Below are 17,256 nucleotides of genomic sequence, written 5' to 3' on the forward strand. Positions count from 1 at the left end.
AGAAATAGATAGCTGCAAGTCATGTGCGTGTACAGCACTGCCCACCCATAGGAAACAGCTGCACTGCGGGAGGTGCAGGCTTTCTGCAGCAGGGGAGCATCAGGCGCGGGTGCATTCCATGATGGCGGACGGCTAGTTCCCTAAACCGCCGCTCTCCTGCCAGTAGAACTGTCCACCCCGCTCCAAGATGGCGTCTGTCCCGAGTCCCGTCCGCTGTCCCTTTCCGGCCACTCCTGCTGGGACTGGAGGTTCGCCTTGTCTGTCTTTTGTGTCTACACACGCTCTCCCCCTCACCATGGCGAAGCTGGTCTGTGGTCACGTGACTGGCACGCGCGGCCCGGAAGCAGGTCAGTGGGGGCTTTAGCAGGGGCAGGGGCACTTCCTATGCTTCCCCAATCCCCCCCTCTTGCCACAGTAACGTGCACAGGATGAAAGTAATCCCAGTCCCTGGGGGAAGTTCTGTCCCCTTTGTGCTCTTGTTGTGTGTGATGCCCGCCCCTCCCCTCCCAGTGGGCGCCCAGCTTCCATCCAGCTCCCCTGGGACCCTGGGGCGGCGTGTGAGGGAGTGGCCCTCTCCCTGCCCGCCTGCATTAGCCCACTTACTCACTGGACACAGGGGGGCATGCACATGTTGGTGAATGCACCCCCACTTCTGCATTATCCTGCCCCCCTGGCATTTGCAGAAAGGTGCACATTCTGCCTGTAACCTCGGGGCCATTGCTTAGCTTTGCTCTCCATGCAATAGAGGGAGTCCTACATGTCTGAGGCTTGATTTTTGTTTGCTGTTGCGTGTTTGTGTTAAGTACTTTAATGGTTCCTATCACTAGTATCGTTGTGAAAGTCATTTGATTTCATTCAGACGGGGTAAATTGTAATTGGTTATTTATAAGGCGCTTAATACCCAGAGGTTTCCAAGCGCAGACCCGGGGATCAAACCCGTGCTCCACTGCATCGTCTTGCTTCCAAGGCGAGCGCGTTGCCCCATAGCTATCCTCCCGGGTCTCATGCTCATTGGGGTATTTCATGTTGCTAGACCTGTCGGCAGCGTTTGATCTGGTGGACCATTATGCCCTGTTGCCGTATAGGCTTCTTAAGATGACCGCTTTTTCCATACCTGCGGCTGCATGTGTGCAGTCTTTGTTTTTTTTAGAATTGGTCAGCAAGGGTTTGCAGTTGAACCGCAGAGGCAGCCCCAGTGAAGGTCTTGCATGGAGTTCCTCAGAAAGCCTGCCTTTCGGCATCACTTTTTAATAAATTCACCCTTTTAATTATTTCAATTGTTGAAGGACAAGGGAGTTAAATTCACTAATTATGCAGATTAAGTATTTCTCTTGTCCTGAGTGTATGAAGAGGACCTAAGCAACATCAGTAGTGTTTACACTGATTCACTCCTGGTTGGTGAGAAACGGGCTGCCCTTGAACAAAGACAAGACTTAATTTATCATTAAAGGAACGGCAGCCAGGCTTTGTAAATGAAGCTCAGAATACCATTGTCATACTATTGATGGCTGTAGGATTGCTACGCCAGACGAGGTGAAAACACTGGGAGTTTACTTGGCTCAGACCAATCGTCTACGACCCCAAGTTAACAGTCTGGGTCCATGTCCGCGTATTCATTTCAGTATGAAAATGGACTACTGTAGTAGCCTCTTACTAGGCATTAACAAGGGTCAGGTCGACAGACTGCAGTTGATCCAGAAACGTGTGGTGAGAGTGGTCGATGGGCAGAAAAGAAGAGATCATGAGCCTCATTACAAGGTTGGCAGTGACCAGTAAGCCTGCCACTGGCGGGTTGCCGCCAACCCCATAACACTGTTTCCGTCGCTTGAGATCCAGTTGCCACTGGGACATTACAAGTCTCAGCGGCCTGGGGTATCAGGCAGCAGAAAATGTTAGTCCCATTCACAGGAATGAGGACTCTGCACCACCAGCACTGTTGCTAACGGTGCCGGTGCTTCTGTGAAAACTCTGCTTTCCAGGGCTGTTGCGCCCGGCAGGTCAGACCTCCGGGCGCAGAAGCCCCAAAAGCAGAGTTGTCTGCCGTTCCGGAAAGGGTGCTGATACGTTGCTACCGGCACCCTTATTTTAGGACCAGCACACTTGTAATGAGGCTCCATGTCTCCCAAGCTAGACAAATGCTCCACTGGCTGCCAATGGAGGCCAGAATCTCACACTGCTTACTCACTATAACATATAAATGTCTGTCAGGTGCTAACCCGGAATAACTGGTCTCTCAAAAAAAGCACTCACAGAGGGTATTAAGATCCAATGATACCAATTTGCTTAATGTTCCTAGGATGTCTTTGTTTACACTAGGTTTGTTTGTTTATTTATTTGGTAATGCGTACCGAACCCTTGGGTAGCTGGGCACAACAGAGACAAGTATACTTAAAGCTTAGTTACAACATATGAATAAATACAGTAAAAACACATTGGGTACAGTGGGTAGGAATAATATACAGGGCAAGTGCAAAGTCATCAAATAATACAGTATAAAAGTTCAGTCGGTAAGAGTAGTAGAGTCGCAGAGTGCGCCTAGGGCAGCTGTGCAGAGTGCCAATCTTAGTAATTATTGGCTCAAAGTCTGTTTGTCATGTTGCGTCTAAATCTGGGGTATGGTTGTTCGGTTCTGAAGGCTAGGGGGGGTGCATTCCAAGCTAGGGCTATTTTTACCGGGAAGCTGGCACCTCCAGATTTGGAAAGTTTGAATCTTGGGATTTCTAAGCAGGGGGAGTTGGATGATCTAGTGAGTCGGGTCGAGGTTCCTCTGACCATACGGTCCAAGAGGTATGGGGGTGCGGTATTGTTCAGACACTTGAAAGTAAGGGACACTGTTTTCAGAAGGATTCTATCGCTAATTTTTAGCCAACATTGGTCTCTTCTGATGTTGGAGATATGCTCTCTACTGGGTATGTTCAGGGCTGCTCTGAGGGCATTATTTTGTAATATTTGCATTTTATTTCAAATGTATTTATTGGCTCCTATGTATAGGGCGTTACAGTACTCTAATTTAGACATTATCAGCGCATTGGCAAGTGTGATACAGCTGGCATTGGAGAGGAATGGTTTGCATGCCCTGATAAATTTGCAGGTATAAGCTGTTGATGAGGACATGGCGCTAACTTATTTTTTTAATGACAGTGTAGAATCTAGGTAAAATCCTGTTTTACCACAGTTACTGCTTTAATTACATTGCCATCAATGTTGAAGGTAGTGTAATTTGTGCTAAGTTTTTTTTTTTTTTTTTTAAGTTGGCGTCAGAGCCCAGTTTCAAGATCTCAGTTTTGTCGTCATTCAGGCAGAGGCTGTTAGATGCCATCCATGCCTGACTGAGGAGGTATATCTTTTTTACCTGAGCTGTGCCTTCAACAAAATTGCCTGAAAGGGGCATGCGGATCTGGGTATCATCTGCATAATTCGTGTAGGTGACACCCAGTCTATCCAATTTGTCAAAGAGTGGCTTGGTAAAGATGTTATACATAGTAGGTGAGACACATGATACCCTGTGGGACACCACAGGTAATTTGGATTGGGTCTCTGGATGCTAAAGGGGAAAACACTCGTGTTGAGGTCTGAATCCGGATTGGCGGGCGCCTAGTAAATGGTTGGCTTCAAGGTGATGCTGAATTTGGAGATAAGCTACTCTGTCGATTATTTTTAGGAGGAACGGGACCATGGTGATCGGTCTTCAGTCTTATTAGCATTGAGAGAAAGAAAGCAGGATGACATCCAGTTTTTAGTGGCAGTAAGACAGGAAGAGAGTTTAAGGTGGAGGTCAGAGGGGAAGGAGGAGAAGGAACGGAAGAGTTGGGTGTCATCAGCATAGAAAGGGTGAGAAATGACGGGGGCAAGGAGAGAGGTGTAGAGAGAGAATAGGAAAGGGCCGAGAACCGCACCTTGGGGTACGCCGTACTTCAAGGGCAGGGTAGGCGAGGAACGTCCGCCCCAGGAGACAGCAAACGAGCAGGAGGAGAGGTAAGAGGAGAGCCAGTTAAGAACAGAGCCTTTGAAACCAAAGGAAGAAAGAGTGTTGAGAAGTAGGAGGTGATCAACAGTGTCGAAAGCAGCAGAAAGGTCAAGGAGCATAACCAGATTGAGAGGGGGTAGGAGAGAAAGATTAGGGACAAAGGCTGGGAATAGGCGAGGCGTTCAAGTAGTTTAGAGAGGAATGGGGAAATGAGGAAAGAGGACAGAAGTTAGAGGTAAGAAGGGGATCAGCAGAAGGTTTCTTCAGAATAGGTACGATAGTGGCATGCTTCAATGTGGAGGGGTAGGTAGCTTGGGAAAGGCAGGCGTTGAAGAAGGAAGTTAAGTAAGGCATAAGAAGAGGGTAGATCTTAGAGATAAGGAGGGAGGGGAGAGGGTCAGTTGGGGCAGGCGTAGGGTGGGCTTTGGACAGGAGGAGGGACACGTCAGAAGGGGAGTCGGGCGAGAAGTTAGACATGCAGGTTGAAGGGGAATAGGGAGGGGGAAGGGAGTAGTAGGAAGAGCAGTTCATTTTTTGACGAAGAGAAAGAATCTTGGAGGAGAAGTTCGCAAAGTCAGAAGGAGAAAAGGAGGAGGAGGCTGAAGGGTCAGGAGCAGGCGGGGGAAAAAGACGAGAGAGGGTTAGAATAGTAGGAACGTTTAGCAGAGGTAAGACCTGAGTCATAAAGAAAATGGTAGGAGAAATATGCGGTTTGGTTGGATTGTGAGGGAAATTTGAGCCAGAGTCACTTGAGACGTCGAAGGAGAGAAGCAGAGGAGAAAGCCATGGTTGAGAGGGTTTACAAGTAGGACAGAAAGAGGAGAGGGGCTAAAGTAGATCAAGAGTGGAGGAGATAGAAGAGGAAAGAGTGGATAGAGCTTCATTGGCCGAAAGAGAAGAGAAATCAGGCAGTGGGGGAAGGGAGGAAGAGTAAGTGTCAAAAAAGGGAGATGGATTAAAGTTGCGAGGGTCACATTGAGAAAAGATGGTAGGGGAGGGTATAGGAGAAGATGAATGGGGACGGGGAGTAAGGGAGAAGGAGAGTAAAGCATGGTCAGAGAGATAGATGGGTAGTGTAGAGACGGTAGAAGAGGGGTAGGTTGAGTTGAAGATGAGATCAAGAGTGGAGCCAGAGGAGTGAGTAGGAGAGGGGAAAGGAGATAGGAGTCAAGGATGGAGAAAAGAGGGGAGGATTGAGGGGGAGTAGGGAGGTGGAGATTAAAGTCGCCAAGTACAGTTAGAGGAGTGGGGGAGGGAGAGATAAGTGAAAGGAGGTGATCAAGGTCGCGGTAGAAGGAGATAAGGGGGCCAGGAGGCTGAAGTAAAAGGTTTTTATAGGTATTCGAAGGAAGGGAAAGTAGGAAGAGGCAGTGAGGAGATAGAAGAAAAGTATTTAGGGTGGAAGAGGAGGCCAATGCCACCGCCACGACCAGAGGAGCGAGAGATATGAGAGAAGGATGAAGAGGAGGTGGTGACGGAAGCGGGGACAGTAGAGTTGTGAAGGGGGATCCAGGTTTCGGTTAGACATAGGAAATTAAGGTTAAGACGAAAGAACTTGCCCAGGACAGCAGCAGTCTTATTGCAGAGGGATTTGGCGTTCCAGAGAGCAATGTTGATGAGGCTGGAGGGATGAACAGTGGGGGGGGGGGCTAGATAATGTTAGGACGGTGAGGGAAGGTAGGTGTGGAGTAGGAAGAGTGGGGGAAGGGATTGAGGAGGGGAATGGACACGAGGGAGATGGAGAGTAGGAGAGGAAGGGGGTAGGGGAGAGGGGTAGAAGGAGGGGAGGAGTAATGAGGATGGGGAGAGGAATCTGGCAATACGCATAACAGAGGGGAGTGAGTGGTATGATGAAGATGGAATAAAAAGAGGAAAAGAAGGGAGAAGGTGTATAGCGGAAGGAGGAAAAGAAGGTGTCAATGGGGAGATGTCAATCGGGACCAGGGTGAATGAACCTAGGATCAGAGGTCTCAGGAGGGGGAGGGAGGTGGGTAATTGGGTGAATAGAGTTGGAGGGATAAAAGTCAGGAGAGACCAGGTAGAAGTAATCAAAGCCGATCATAGAGAGTCAGTATACAGGTATAGTCAGCCTCCCAGATAAGGTGCGTATAGTGCCTTTGTACGCATCTAATTATTGCGAATACAGAGCATTTCATTTTTCCACTGCGTATTGGTTATGGAAGGTTGTCACATGATTGATTCATTAAAAAAAAGATACCTCTTTCCTCCACTAGATGGCCCTACTGTCATGGCCCTACTGTCTGCATCATTAAACTATACAGCACCACATGCAAGTTTCCTTTGGAGTGGCTTGCTTGGTAAGGGAGCACAGGGCCTTCCCAGGGACGTTATGAGGAGGAAATGGGGCGCAAACTGCCCCGGGCCTCACCCTCAGGGGTGCCAGGCAGCTACAGTCGACTGTGTGTGCAGTGCTTATTAGTATAGAATACACGCACTGAGCGCAGTGACTGACAGCCCACATTATGTTACTTTGCTCATTGAATGTATTACCATACATCTTTTTTTTGTTTTTTTCATACATCTATAACGCATGTGCCACAGAGCCACTGCTGAATTTCCGATTCGGAATAGGACACAGTGTCCAAGGCAGAACTAGCTGCTGCTGGTGTGCTCGCTGCGCTCACCATCATCACGGCACAGGCTGTCGTGGGGTTCAGGCAGCCTCACACGGATTTCAGGCCACAGAGCTGCCCTGCACGCCCAGCAGGTGCACTGCTCCCTGTCCACAGTCTTTGTCATGGAATGTTATTTTCCGTTCCATTTCCCGAATTGCATCCCGACACATACAAGTTTACTGCAGTGCTGCATGGTAGCTGCCTAGTGCTGCTGCTTGAAAGCTGCAGCACCCCAATGTAGGTAGGGGGTCTAGGTGGTGTGGACAGTGTGGACCACGATCATCTGGGGAGAGGAGGAGTCAATTGTGTGTTAATTATTTTAATTATGTAATTAAACCTATACACTTTGATCAGCCCGTTACTTGTTACCATACTGACAGGAGTAATTTACTTGTAAATCAGCGAGGTGTGAAAGAATAGCATTAGAATACAATGCCGGTGGAGTGGCATGTGCATGTGAACATGCACCCACCTAGCCCACACATCCCTATTTAAGGTTTTGAGGTGGGAGTGGGGAGGGGGTCTACTTGTTTTATTCCAACATTCTCCATTATTGTCTTTGCCACTTTGCGCACAAAGCTTTTTGCGAGCATTCTACGTGGTCATGTGATGCTCTGTGCACAATAGAACTGCTGTTACACTTTCTAGGTCTAATATGTGTAATGCGCTGGTCGTTTAAAATAAAATGTTAACATTTGAAGGCCCCCTGCAAGAGTCACCTACGTTTTGTTCTGACATTATCGTAAAACATGTTTGCAGAGGTGAAAGGGAAATTGTCAAAAGCCATCATAACACATTTAAAAAAAATTTTTTTATTGATTTTATTCAAACCAAACAACAAACCAAACACGCAGTGCAATTCACAACAGTTCCATTATTCACCCATTAATCAAGATCACATCTATCCCCCCTTCCCATCGCGCTTATGAGCCTATTTGTTCTTTGTATGCAGTATCTACTGCGCGTAGCAGGGTCTCGCTTCCCACTGAGTCTGTTGGATCCGATATTGTTCCAAACAGTTCTGCTATCAACAATTTCTTCCTCCCCCCCCTTATGCTGCTCGCCTCTTGCCATACCATTGTTTCAGCCTCCGCCCATTTCTGCAGCTCCTTCCACCACACCTCCACCCGTGGCTTGTGACATGACTTCCATCCCATAGCTATCCTTCGTTTAGCAAGCACATATGCTAAGTCTTTTAGTTTCCCAACATGTTTCAGTTTCCGTGATCTGGGGAACCCACCCAGCAACCAGGCCCACGTTGTGTTTATGATTAATGTGACCCCCCTTGTCTGCTAGTTTTAGTGCCACTTCACCCCAGAAACGCTCAATTACTGGGCATGACGAAAACAGGTGTGTCATGTCAGCGTTTTCCTTATCACATTTGGGACACGCCTGTCGCTCAGCATTTTCAAACTTCGAAATTCTCAGAGGAGTCATGTATGCTCTATGCGTTACATACAACTGTATTTGCTTTAGTCTAGCATTCCTTGACACCTTCTTGGGGTATCCCAGGGCGAGTTCCCACATCCCATCCTCAACCGGGGCCCCTACTTCCGCTTCCCAATCTAGTCTCAGTTGCGTCAGCTCCTTTCCGACCTTAGTCATCATCATGTCATACAATCTAGAGATCTCGTGCCCACCTTCCGATATGTCATATATAGCCCCTATAATAGCATCTGGTTCTTCTGCTAGCACTGTTTCAGGCCACGTTTTCCAAATTTTCTGTACCATTCCATGATATGTTACATATTGGCCCGTATGTAATCCCACCTCTTCCTCAAGTCCTTTGAAATCCCTAATGGTCCCCTCTTGCCAAATATCCCCTAACGTAACCAACCCCACCAGTTCCGAGTAGGTCCTGATTATCGCCCTTAGCTGTCCATCTCGCCCCGCCAAAGCAACCAGGGGTACCTGCGGGGAGCACGGGAAAGGGTCCCCCATCATCCGGCATGCTCGACGCCACATTTTCCACCCAAGCCTCAACATCCCAGGACGTTCAATCATTTCTGAATCGGGCAGCCAGATAATTTCCTTTAAGTAAAACGGGCCACAATCATGCCCCAACAACCTTAATTCAGGGGTCGCTTCATCGGAGATCCATTTGGCTACATATTGTAGCTGGCTCGCTACATAATAAACCTCAAAATTAGGCAGTTTAATCCCCCCTTTTTCGAAGAAGTTCGGCAACTTCCATAGTGCCACTCTGTCCGGGTCCCATGCTACAGGAAGTAGCTACACATACTATTCAGTTTAACAAAAAACTTCTTAGGTATCATGTATGGGATATTACTAAAATAATGTAAAAGCCTAGGCAGGACCACCATCTTAAGCATTGCCCCTCTTCCCATCATTGCTAGGGGCAACTTCTCCCAGAACCTCATGCATTTCCCGATTTTCTCAATGGCCATCTCGGTGTTGTTTGTGTTCTTCGTCCGCCATTTGATACACGTCTATTCCGAGGTATCTGAAAGAACTAACCGCCCATGGTATCTGCAACACCGGTAACCTTTCCACAGGGATTCCCTTATAGCTGCTCAGCGGGAAAATGCTAGATTTCTGAGGATTCACCGCTATTCCGGACAGCCCCGCATACCTCTCCATCACTTCCAGGGTATACTGGAGATTTTCTTCTGGGTACATCAAGTATAATAACAAATCATCCGCATATAGGGATATCAAATGTCGTCGTCCCCCCCCCCAACCTCAATACCTATTGTATCATATTGTTGCCTAAGGTATATTGCTAGAGGCTCTAGGGCTAGAATATAAAGCATCGGGGACCAGGGGCACCCCTGTCTGGTGCCTCTACTAAATTGCCACCGCTCTGATATCACAGAACCTGTTCGAACTCTGGCTAGCGGCTCACTGTATAGTATCTTCACCTACCTGACATAACCAGGCCCCACTCTGTACCCGCCCAGGGCCGCCAGCAGCCATGGCCACTTGACCGAGTCGCCTTCAATCCCACCACCCCATTCAACCACCCGGTGGAGTCGCCTGTGGGTTTGGGTTATGGTCCTATTTGGGACATAGCCAGTTTGGTCTGGGTGTATTAATTTGCTAACTACTCTTCGCAATCTGTTTGCCAGGACAGCCGTCAATATCTTGCTGTCCTGGTTCAGCATCAACAAAGGTCTGTAAGAGCCACATCTGTGTCCCGGTTTGTTAGGTTTGGGTAGCGGTATTATAATCGCTTCTCTGACCGACTCCGGCAAACGCCCCACCTCACACGCTTCATTAAGCATCTCCAACATTGGGGGGAGCACTTCCTCGCTATACACTTTATAGAATTCACTAGGGAACCCATCCGCCCCTGGGGTTTTACTAGTGGGCAACTGCCTCACCACTTCTTTTAACTCCTCCAAGGTAATTGGTGCATCAAGTTCTTCTTTTTCCTTTTCACTTATCCTGGGCAGTCCTATATCTTCTAGTGTTTCAGTTATCTCTTCATGGCTGCCTCCCTCCTTATCTCCATATAGCACCCTATAATAATCCGCAAACTCCTTGTTGACTCCTTCTTGAGTGTCCACTATCCCACCATCTTCCCTCGTTATCGTTCTGATCGGGGGTCTAGGAGTATCGCTCTTATATAGCCACGCTAAGAGCCGTCCTGTCTTGTCCCCTCCCGCATGCTGCCTCTCTATATACTTTTTGTAATTGCGGTTGCAGAGCCTTTCCCAATGCTCTGCACATTTCTGCTGTTGCTTAAATACTAACTCCATGTCTACGCTTGCGCTTTTTAATGCACCTTCTAGTTCCTCTTCTGCTTTTTGCAGGTTCGCCAAGAACCCGCCCAGCAGGCCCTTTGACTGAGCTATGGCAACTCCATGTATCACTACCTTAAAGGCCTCCCACAATGTACCCGCCGAGTCAAAACTACCAGTGTTCACCTCAAAGTAATTAGTAATCTCTTCTCTTATATCTTCCCTAAAGACAGAGTCTTTGAGCGCCTCTGCCCGGAGGCGCCAAGTTGGAATCCGCGCCCTCGGGGGGGGGGGGGGGGGGGCAGTATTGCCATCCGAGCACCAAGGGTGAGTGATCCGAGAGGACCCTCGCCTTGTATTCTATCTGAGTTATCTCTGTCGTTACATCCGGCGTGGCAAAGATGTAATCAAGCCTTGTATGTAACTGCTGCGGGGCGGAGTAGTGCGAGTATTGCTTCCCATGGGGATATTTCGTTCTCCACACATCTGCCAAACCAAAATCATCTAGCAACGTCTTTAATGCTTTAGCCGCTGGGGTGGGCCTATCAATCTTGCCATCCGATCTGTCTACCTTGGGGTTCATCACACAATTAAAGTCCCCACCCCAGATCCGGGCACTACCTACACACACACTGAAAAGCAGGAGCAGCAGCACACATTCACTAAAAAAGTTTCAGTCACAGAGTTCTGAAATATGCCGCCGTGTTATGATTGGGGGCATATGTATTTACAATGCTCACCTCTCTATTCTCCACCAGCCCCCTCAGTATGACCATCCTCCCATCTGCCTCCAACGTTTCTTGCAACATTTGGAACGGGACATGCAGCGCTACCCAGATGAGCATTCCTCTAGCATAGGCGGAGTACGACAAACCCACCACAATCCCTCTCCATTTCTTCCTTACCAGCTCCATTTTTTCCCCTGTCAGATGTGTCTCCTGCAACGGCGCAACGTCTATTTTTTGCCTTTTTAGGTACAGCATGACCTTATTCATTTTCAAATAGCTATTTAGTCCCCTGACATTCCACGTGATTATTTTAAGATCACCCATGACTCGTCAATGCCCCTCTTTCTTACTTCCAACAGATCCCTCCCACCCGCGCAAAACAAATACAACCTTCCGTCTCTTCTATGTAGGCTCATGTTTATACTTAAATTCCCCGTAACAATATGCACACCAAACTCCCCAACACCCTCCCCAACCTTTGCCCAGCTCCATTCCTGGATCTCAGGCACCCCCACATCTGGCCCTGTCCAACACAAGCCTACGCTCAGGGCCCAGTAGGGTGAAGCCGCCCTAATGGCCACTCAACTACTAGTATTTCGGGGTGGATTGCTTCCATCCTGTTGCTTCTATTTCCAAGTTTATTACGCTTTGTCAATTCTATGTAACACCCTTTTACATTTTACCCACTATATTCCAGTCCATGCCGAGCCAAAGGTCCAAAAGCTACACAATGTTCATCCGGTCTCGCTTCCCCAGTGTAACCAGGGTCACCCTCCCACTTAACCCCTCTATGTCCTGAACACCAACTCTTCAATTGTCCTGCTCCTGCCAGCCACGGGCCGCCTCGTTCCGGGCAACCCTGCAAGTCCAACCATGAAACCACCTCCTCCGGAGTGTCAAATAAAAGCGCTCTGCTCTTATGTAACACCTTCAGCCTCGCCGGGTACAGGAGCATGTACTTGATACCCGCTGCATGCAGCCTTGTTTTGACGGCCACGTAACTATACCTCTGCCTCTGCACCAACATCGTGTAGTCTGTGTATGCCGTTATAGTGGTAGATGCTCTTTCTATTGTTCCGCCTTTACGAAAATATTCTAGGATCTTCTCTCTGTCTTTATAGTTCAAGATCCTTGCGATGATCGGTCTCGGCGGAGCCCCAGGTCGTGGTTTCCTCATTAAGGCGCGATACGCCCGCTCCACCGTGAACCCCTGTGAGAGCTTGTCTGCTCCTATCTCCTGGAGGATCATATTCTCCACATAGTTTGTGGGGTCTTCGCCTTCTTCCCCCTCCGGCAGGCCGACCACCCGTATGTTATTTCTTCGCGCCCTTCCTTCCGCTTCTTCCACCCGATTCTCAAGATTAGCAACCTGCTGTTTTAGCACATGGACTTCGTTTGCATTGCTAGTGCTGACATCTGTATTGGTCTTAACTGCGCTTTCCAGACCACTCGTTCTCTCAGCCAGCGCCCTGACGTCTTGTCGTAGCAAGGAAAGCTCAGTTCCTACTGCGTCAATCTTGTTCTCAAGGGCGGTTCGTAGGTCCGCCATTGCCGAGCCCCATTTCGTGCTCAACTCCGTTATAGCCTCCAGGATCTGATGCTTGTCTCCTTCTGGGGCTTCTTCCGCAGGAGTCGCGACTGTGCACTGAGCCGATGTCGTGGGGGTCCTCTGGATTTTTGCAAAGACCTCCATTGTGGGTTGTTCGGTCTTGGCTCTTAATCCTTTCACCAACATAGCGCCACCCTACACACACGACCAGTTTCTGCTCAGAGCTGTTGTTGCGACACTTTTGTTCCTTCAGTCGTTATGATAGCTGTCTTCTGGCTCACATTTGCTATGGTGCACCAAATCGTCATTCGGATGGATTGTAGCCTCTCACGTATTATTTTACACTTCTAATTCTTATTAGCTCACACTTCCACTGCCACCTCCTCCTGAGTCCAGGTTGCTTAGGCACATGTATTTGGGTGCCCCCGTGCGGTAATATCAATCACGTGTACTTATTGTGCTTAGATTCTCCTTAGTGGCTACTATGTACCATTTTAAGGGGTGCGTTAATTTACACTACACCGGTCCTTGTCATTTGCATTTACCGGCACACTCCTATAACCACGTGCACGTGTATATTACAATATTATGGAGCTGGGCACTGCTGCTTCTGTTCACCTGCGGCCCCCGCCCCAGTCACTGCCGACCCGCTCCTCAGGTCACCGCACGTTCGTACTGCAATGAAATACGAACTTTCAAGCCCAGCCGCTCGTAATGTTTTCCGCGCCACCCGTCGCTCACACAGCACACTTCGGTGAGATCCGCTGCAATCGGCTCTGCTGAGGGCCCTCTGCCCGCGGGCGCATCCGCCGTCTATTTTGTGCTGCAGCCCGTTTCACTTCTATTTTATGTGTGTGCAGGCCCGGTTACTGCCGCACCTGCACATAAAGCCCCTCTTATCTTCAAAGTATCCCTGCAGGAACGCTCCCAGTGCAAAGTTATTATAACACCGCCCCGTCAGTTCGGGACTAAAAGAAACATTGTTTCTGCTGGGCGCTGGCGGTCGCCGTCTTCCCGCTTCGCTAGAGCCTCGGGATCCAGCCACAGCTGTTAACGATTGCAAGCCGCCCCAGGGGGCTAATCGCGTTTACCTCGCCACAGTATCCAACCGCTCCGGTCCCTCGGGCCCGGGCACGTTACTTCATAAATGCGGTCCTCTTCAGGCGTGCAGTGTTTCTCCTGTGCAGCCCTCTATTAAACGCTCCGTTCAGTCCAGAAGGATAAATCTCATTACCAAGATGCGACAGCTTTTCCATTGTTCGCCGCCATCTTGGCAAAAAAGTATCCTCGCGGCCGCTCCAACTAAAGTCAATGTATCTATTGATACACAAGCCCAAATGACTCGCTCTTCAGGGTACACACAATCTGTGCATTCCGACGGTCGAACTTTCAATTTCCCGGCACAAGTGTCATTTTCTAAGCGTAATTCTGCAAGTCAATGCCGGAGCCCAGCACAAAGCATGTCCTACTCCATGGCTCTCAAGCCTCGCCCCCCTATCATAACACATTTATTAGCTCTGCAAAGAGTGTTCACAGCTCATTGCTCACGTTTAATGCAGTTTACGCATGACATTGTACAGAAATCCAGTTCAGGTTTTACAATTTCCAGCCTTATGTCTGCCAAGTTTGTTCACCAAAAACAGACAACAGGTTCCAAGGAAGCACTGTGAAGCAGGAGGGTGGAATAGGAACCAAAAGAGGCCCTGGAAATAATTTTCATAGCAGCCCCATGGTACACATTTTCAGGCTCAGCAAGCCCAACCCTTTTCCTATGAGAACATTAGGAAATAAAATGGGTTACCACAAAAGAGGCAATCTCCAAAGTCCCCTATAGGGCCAGTCTACACCTGCTGGGAAGTCCATCAAAGTCCCCTATAGGGCCAGTCTACACCTGCTGGGAAGTCCATCAAAGTCCCCTATAGGGCCAGTCCACACCTGCTGGGAAGTCCATCAAAGTCCCCCATAGGCGTTGTTACCGGGTCCCGCGAGGGGACCAGAGAGCTAACAACGGGACGGTCGTAATCGGCCCGTTGTTAGCTCCCGCTCCCATTCCCATTGAGCCCTATGGGGGCTCAAATGGGAATGGGGACGGTCCAGGCCCGGGTTCCCTGAGGGAGGAATTACCGGGCCCTCCGAACTCGGAATGGCGATGTAATTCCCCATTCAGGGAACCAGGTAAAGGAGCCCGGTTTGGCAGCAGCCATGGAGCTAATAGCTCACGTGACCACAAAAGGCGAAGGAGGTATATCTCTTAACTGGACCTGTTTTCCTTCATGAATCTGCTGGCTCTTGTTTTGTAGAAGAGCGAGGGATGAGTAGAAACTTTAGCCTCTGCTCATCCTTGTACTCCTGCATGGCAAAAGTGGATTTGCCACAATAACTCGGGAATGCAAGTTACTAAACTAAAACCACCAGCAAACCCCACCCCTATGTGATCGCACTCTTGGTATGGGAACAGGGTTGAATACGCAAGAAATTGCATCTGTCACTTGAAAAGAATATTTCTTATTTAGAAAAAGGTGCAAAAGGGTGGCGTATTAGTCATTATGGTCCCAAATGCGGACCGGGTCTGGGCCTCATAATGGTATGTTATTCTAGTTCTTAGGTGGTTTGACCGCGTCGAACGAGGCTTCTATGTACTGTTCTTGTAGGTTAAACAGGTTCTGATGCTGTGAGTTGGTGTTGTGTCTGGTTTTATATCTGAGCTCTCTGCGGGACGATGCACGGTTGAGAGGTACAATTCAGTGACCCCACAAGGGTCGGTTCAACAGTCAAGCTGGTACGAGACAATGGGTACCACAGGTTCGAGTTGATGCTTGGCACAATGCTTCTAGCGGTTTGAGATGAGAGGTATGGGTCGATGCGAAGGTCCTAATGATTGGAAGCATTGCTTAAAGTTGCGCAGGTTCAACGGCTTTGGCAGCAGTGAGCTGTTGTCAGGCCGAAATGGCGAGGACTGCTGCTGGTGCAATGCAATGTTGAACTGGTTCAAAGGATGCAAGTGATTTAAAGATCGAGAGTGCCAAAGGTAGCTCTGCAAGTTCTATGTGGGTCGAAGGCTCTGAACACACTGCAATCAGTTTGGGGAAGGTTCAAAACGATGAAACAGGAATCCAGGCAATTGTAGGCTTCTCTGGGCGCTATGTCTCCCACTCTAGGGGCTCTAGGACAAGGTGAGTCCTTCCTATTTTTCACTCCAGTCCAAGGATCTTGGCTGGCACCTACAGTGGTTCCCTCACCTCCAGTGAGGAGCCTGGTTCCAGTGCAGCTAGCAGATTGTAGGCCTTGTTCCACAGCAGCCCACCCCTAATGTTCCCTGTGTACTGTTGACAGGGGGGTCACGTCCCAAATAATCCTGCTGAGTCTAGGCTTTCCAGGTTCTTTGGGGTTGGCGCTAGAGCAGGCCCTTTGCTCTCTCGTCTTCCCTGGCCTGGGATCCGCCTCCCAACCCCAGACGTACCTACCGGGCTGTTAGTAGCTCAACGATTGGTAACGCCTATCTGTGTATTTCGCTTCGCTACACCTCGGGTGTTTACCCTAAGACGTTGGCTACCTGACTGCCTAGGGAACTTCTACCTTTCCCTCTCCTATCCCCGCTTAGTAGTCTCAGGAAAACAGTGAATGGTGCCTTCTTTCACCGAACATCACTCTCACTTCATTCAAACCCTCTCACTCCTGACCCTTCGTTATACTGGTCCTGTACACTGTTCCCCTCCCACCACGTCACTGTCCCTCCAAACTCTCACTCTGCCTTTCTACCTCCACCCTTCAATCTCCCTTCCTGCCTTACTCCTATTCCTATTGTCACTTGTATCCGCAACTGTTCTATACCTCTGCTCCTCCCTCTCACTGTACTCCACTACCTCCTTTTGTGCTTCCCACTCTACCTCTCCTACTACCAACACTTCACTACTACCGCTGTCGTCCTCAAGGAATATGGTGCCCTGCTCATCCCTCGATTACTGACTGCCACTCTACCAGTTCTGTCCTTCTCTTCGTACTCCCACCACCTTCTATGTCTACTCCCAACTACTACTGCTATCTCTGCCACTACATCTGCACCACTCCACTACGCCTACTCCCTTCCTCTCTCTCTCTCACACGAACGCTCCACGGACCCCCTTTCACCAGTAGTTTCTGCACTGCTTTCACCTCCTGTGGTCTCTTGGACGTCCTTCTCTGCCATCTGTCTTCACCCAACTAACCCACACCACACAGGTCACATGCACCTTCTTAAATACCCCAACCCCTCCCAGGATTGGATACTCGCCCTGTCCAGTCCAGTCAAGGGGGTGTTGCAGGGGGAGTGCTTAGGGAGGCTTCAAAAAGGGCTTGTAAGCCCTGCCCCCTTTTCTGGAAACATCTCTGCCAAGGAAAGTGAAAGAGTTTCTGAGGAACTGGAGTCCCTGTTTCATAAGGGACTCCAAGCAGAGAGTGGAGAGCAGGTCTCTCCCGCGGCTGGTTGCCTCCCTTTGGAACAGCCTCCCTGCCCCTTTCAGACTTGAGCCGGACCTCCTTAATTTCCGGAAACTGCTCAAAACGCTGCTCTTCTCTACCTCTTTCCCTTCCTTCCTAATCGCCCCACTACCGCTGTGACCGGTGGCCTGATCCTAATGAACCGCAAAGGATCTCGGTCCCTTCGTCCCAGTCAATATCAGCACCGACCCACCTC

General features: G+C 49.3%; 1 protein-coding gene across 3 annotated transcripts in view; it reads left to right on the forward strand.

The window, feature by feature from the left end:
* Nucleotides 1–238: 238 nt before the first annotated feature.
* The window catches only part of IL27RA (interleukin 27 receptor subunit alpha), a 420,655-nt gene continuing 403,637 nt past the window's right edge, over nucleotides 239–17,256 (forward strand). For 2 of the 3 annotated variants that reach the window (XM_069604392.1, XM_069604391.1), the window contains exon 1: nucleotides 239–347. The gene's annotated coding sequence lies outside the window, so the exon portion shown is untranslated. The remainder of the gene's footprint in view (nucleotides 348–17,256) is intronic. The other variant, XM_069604388.1, reaches the window with a different exon arrangement.

Source organism: Ambystoma mexicanum, chromosome 3q (genome assembly GCF_040938575.1).
Source record: "Ambystoma mexicanum isolate Mex_15411 chromosome 3q, UKY_AmexF1_1, whole genome shotgun sequence".
NCBI classification, from domain to species: Eukaryota; Metazoa; Chordata; class Amphibia; order Caudata; family Ambystomatidae; genus Ambystoma; species Ambystoma mexicanum.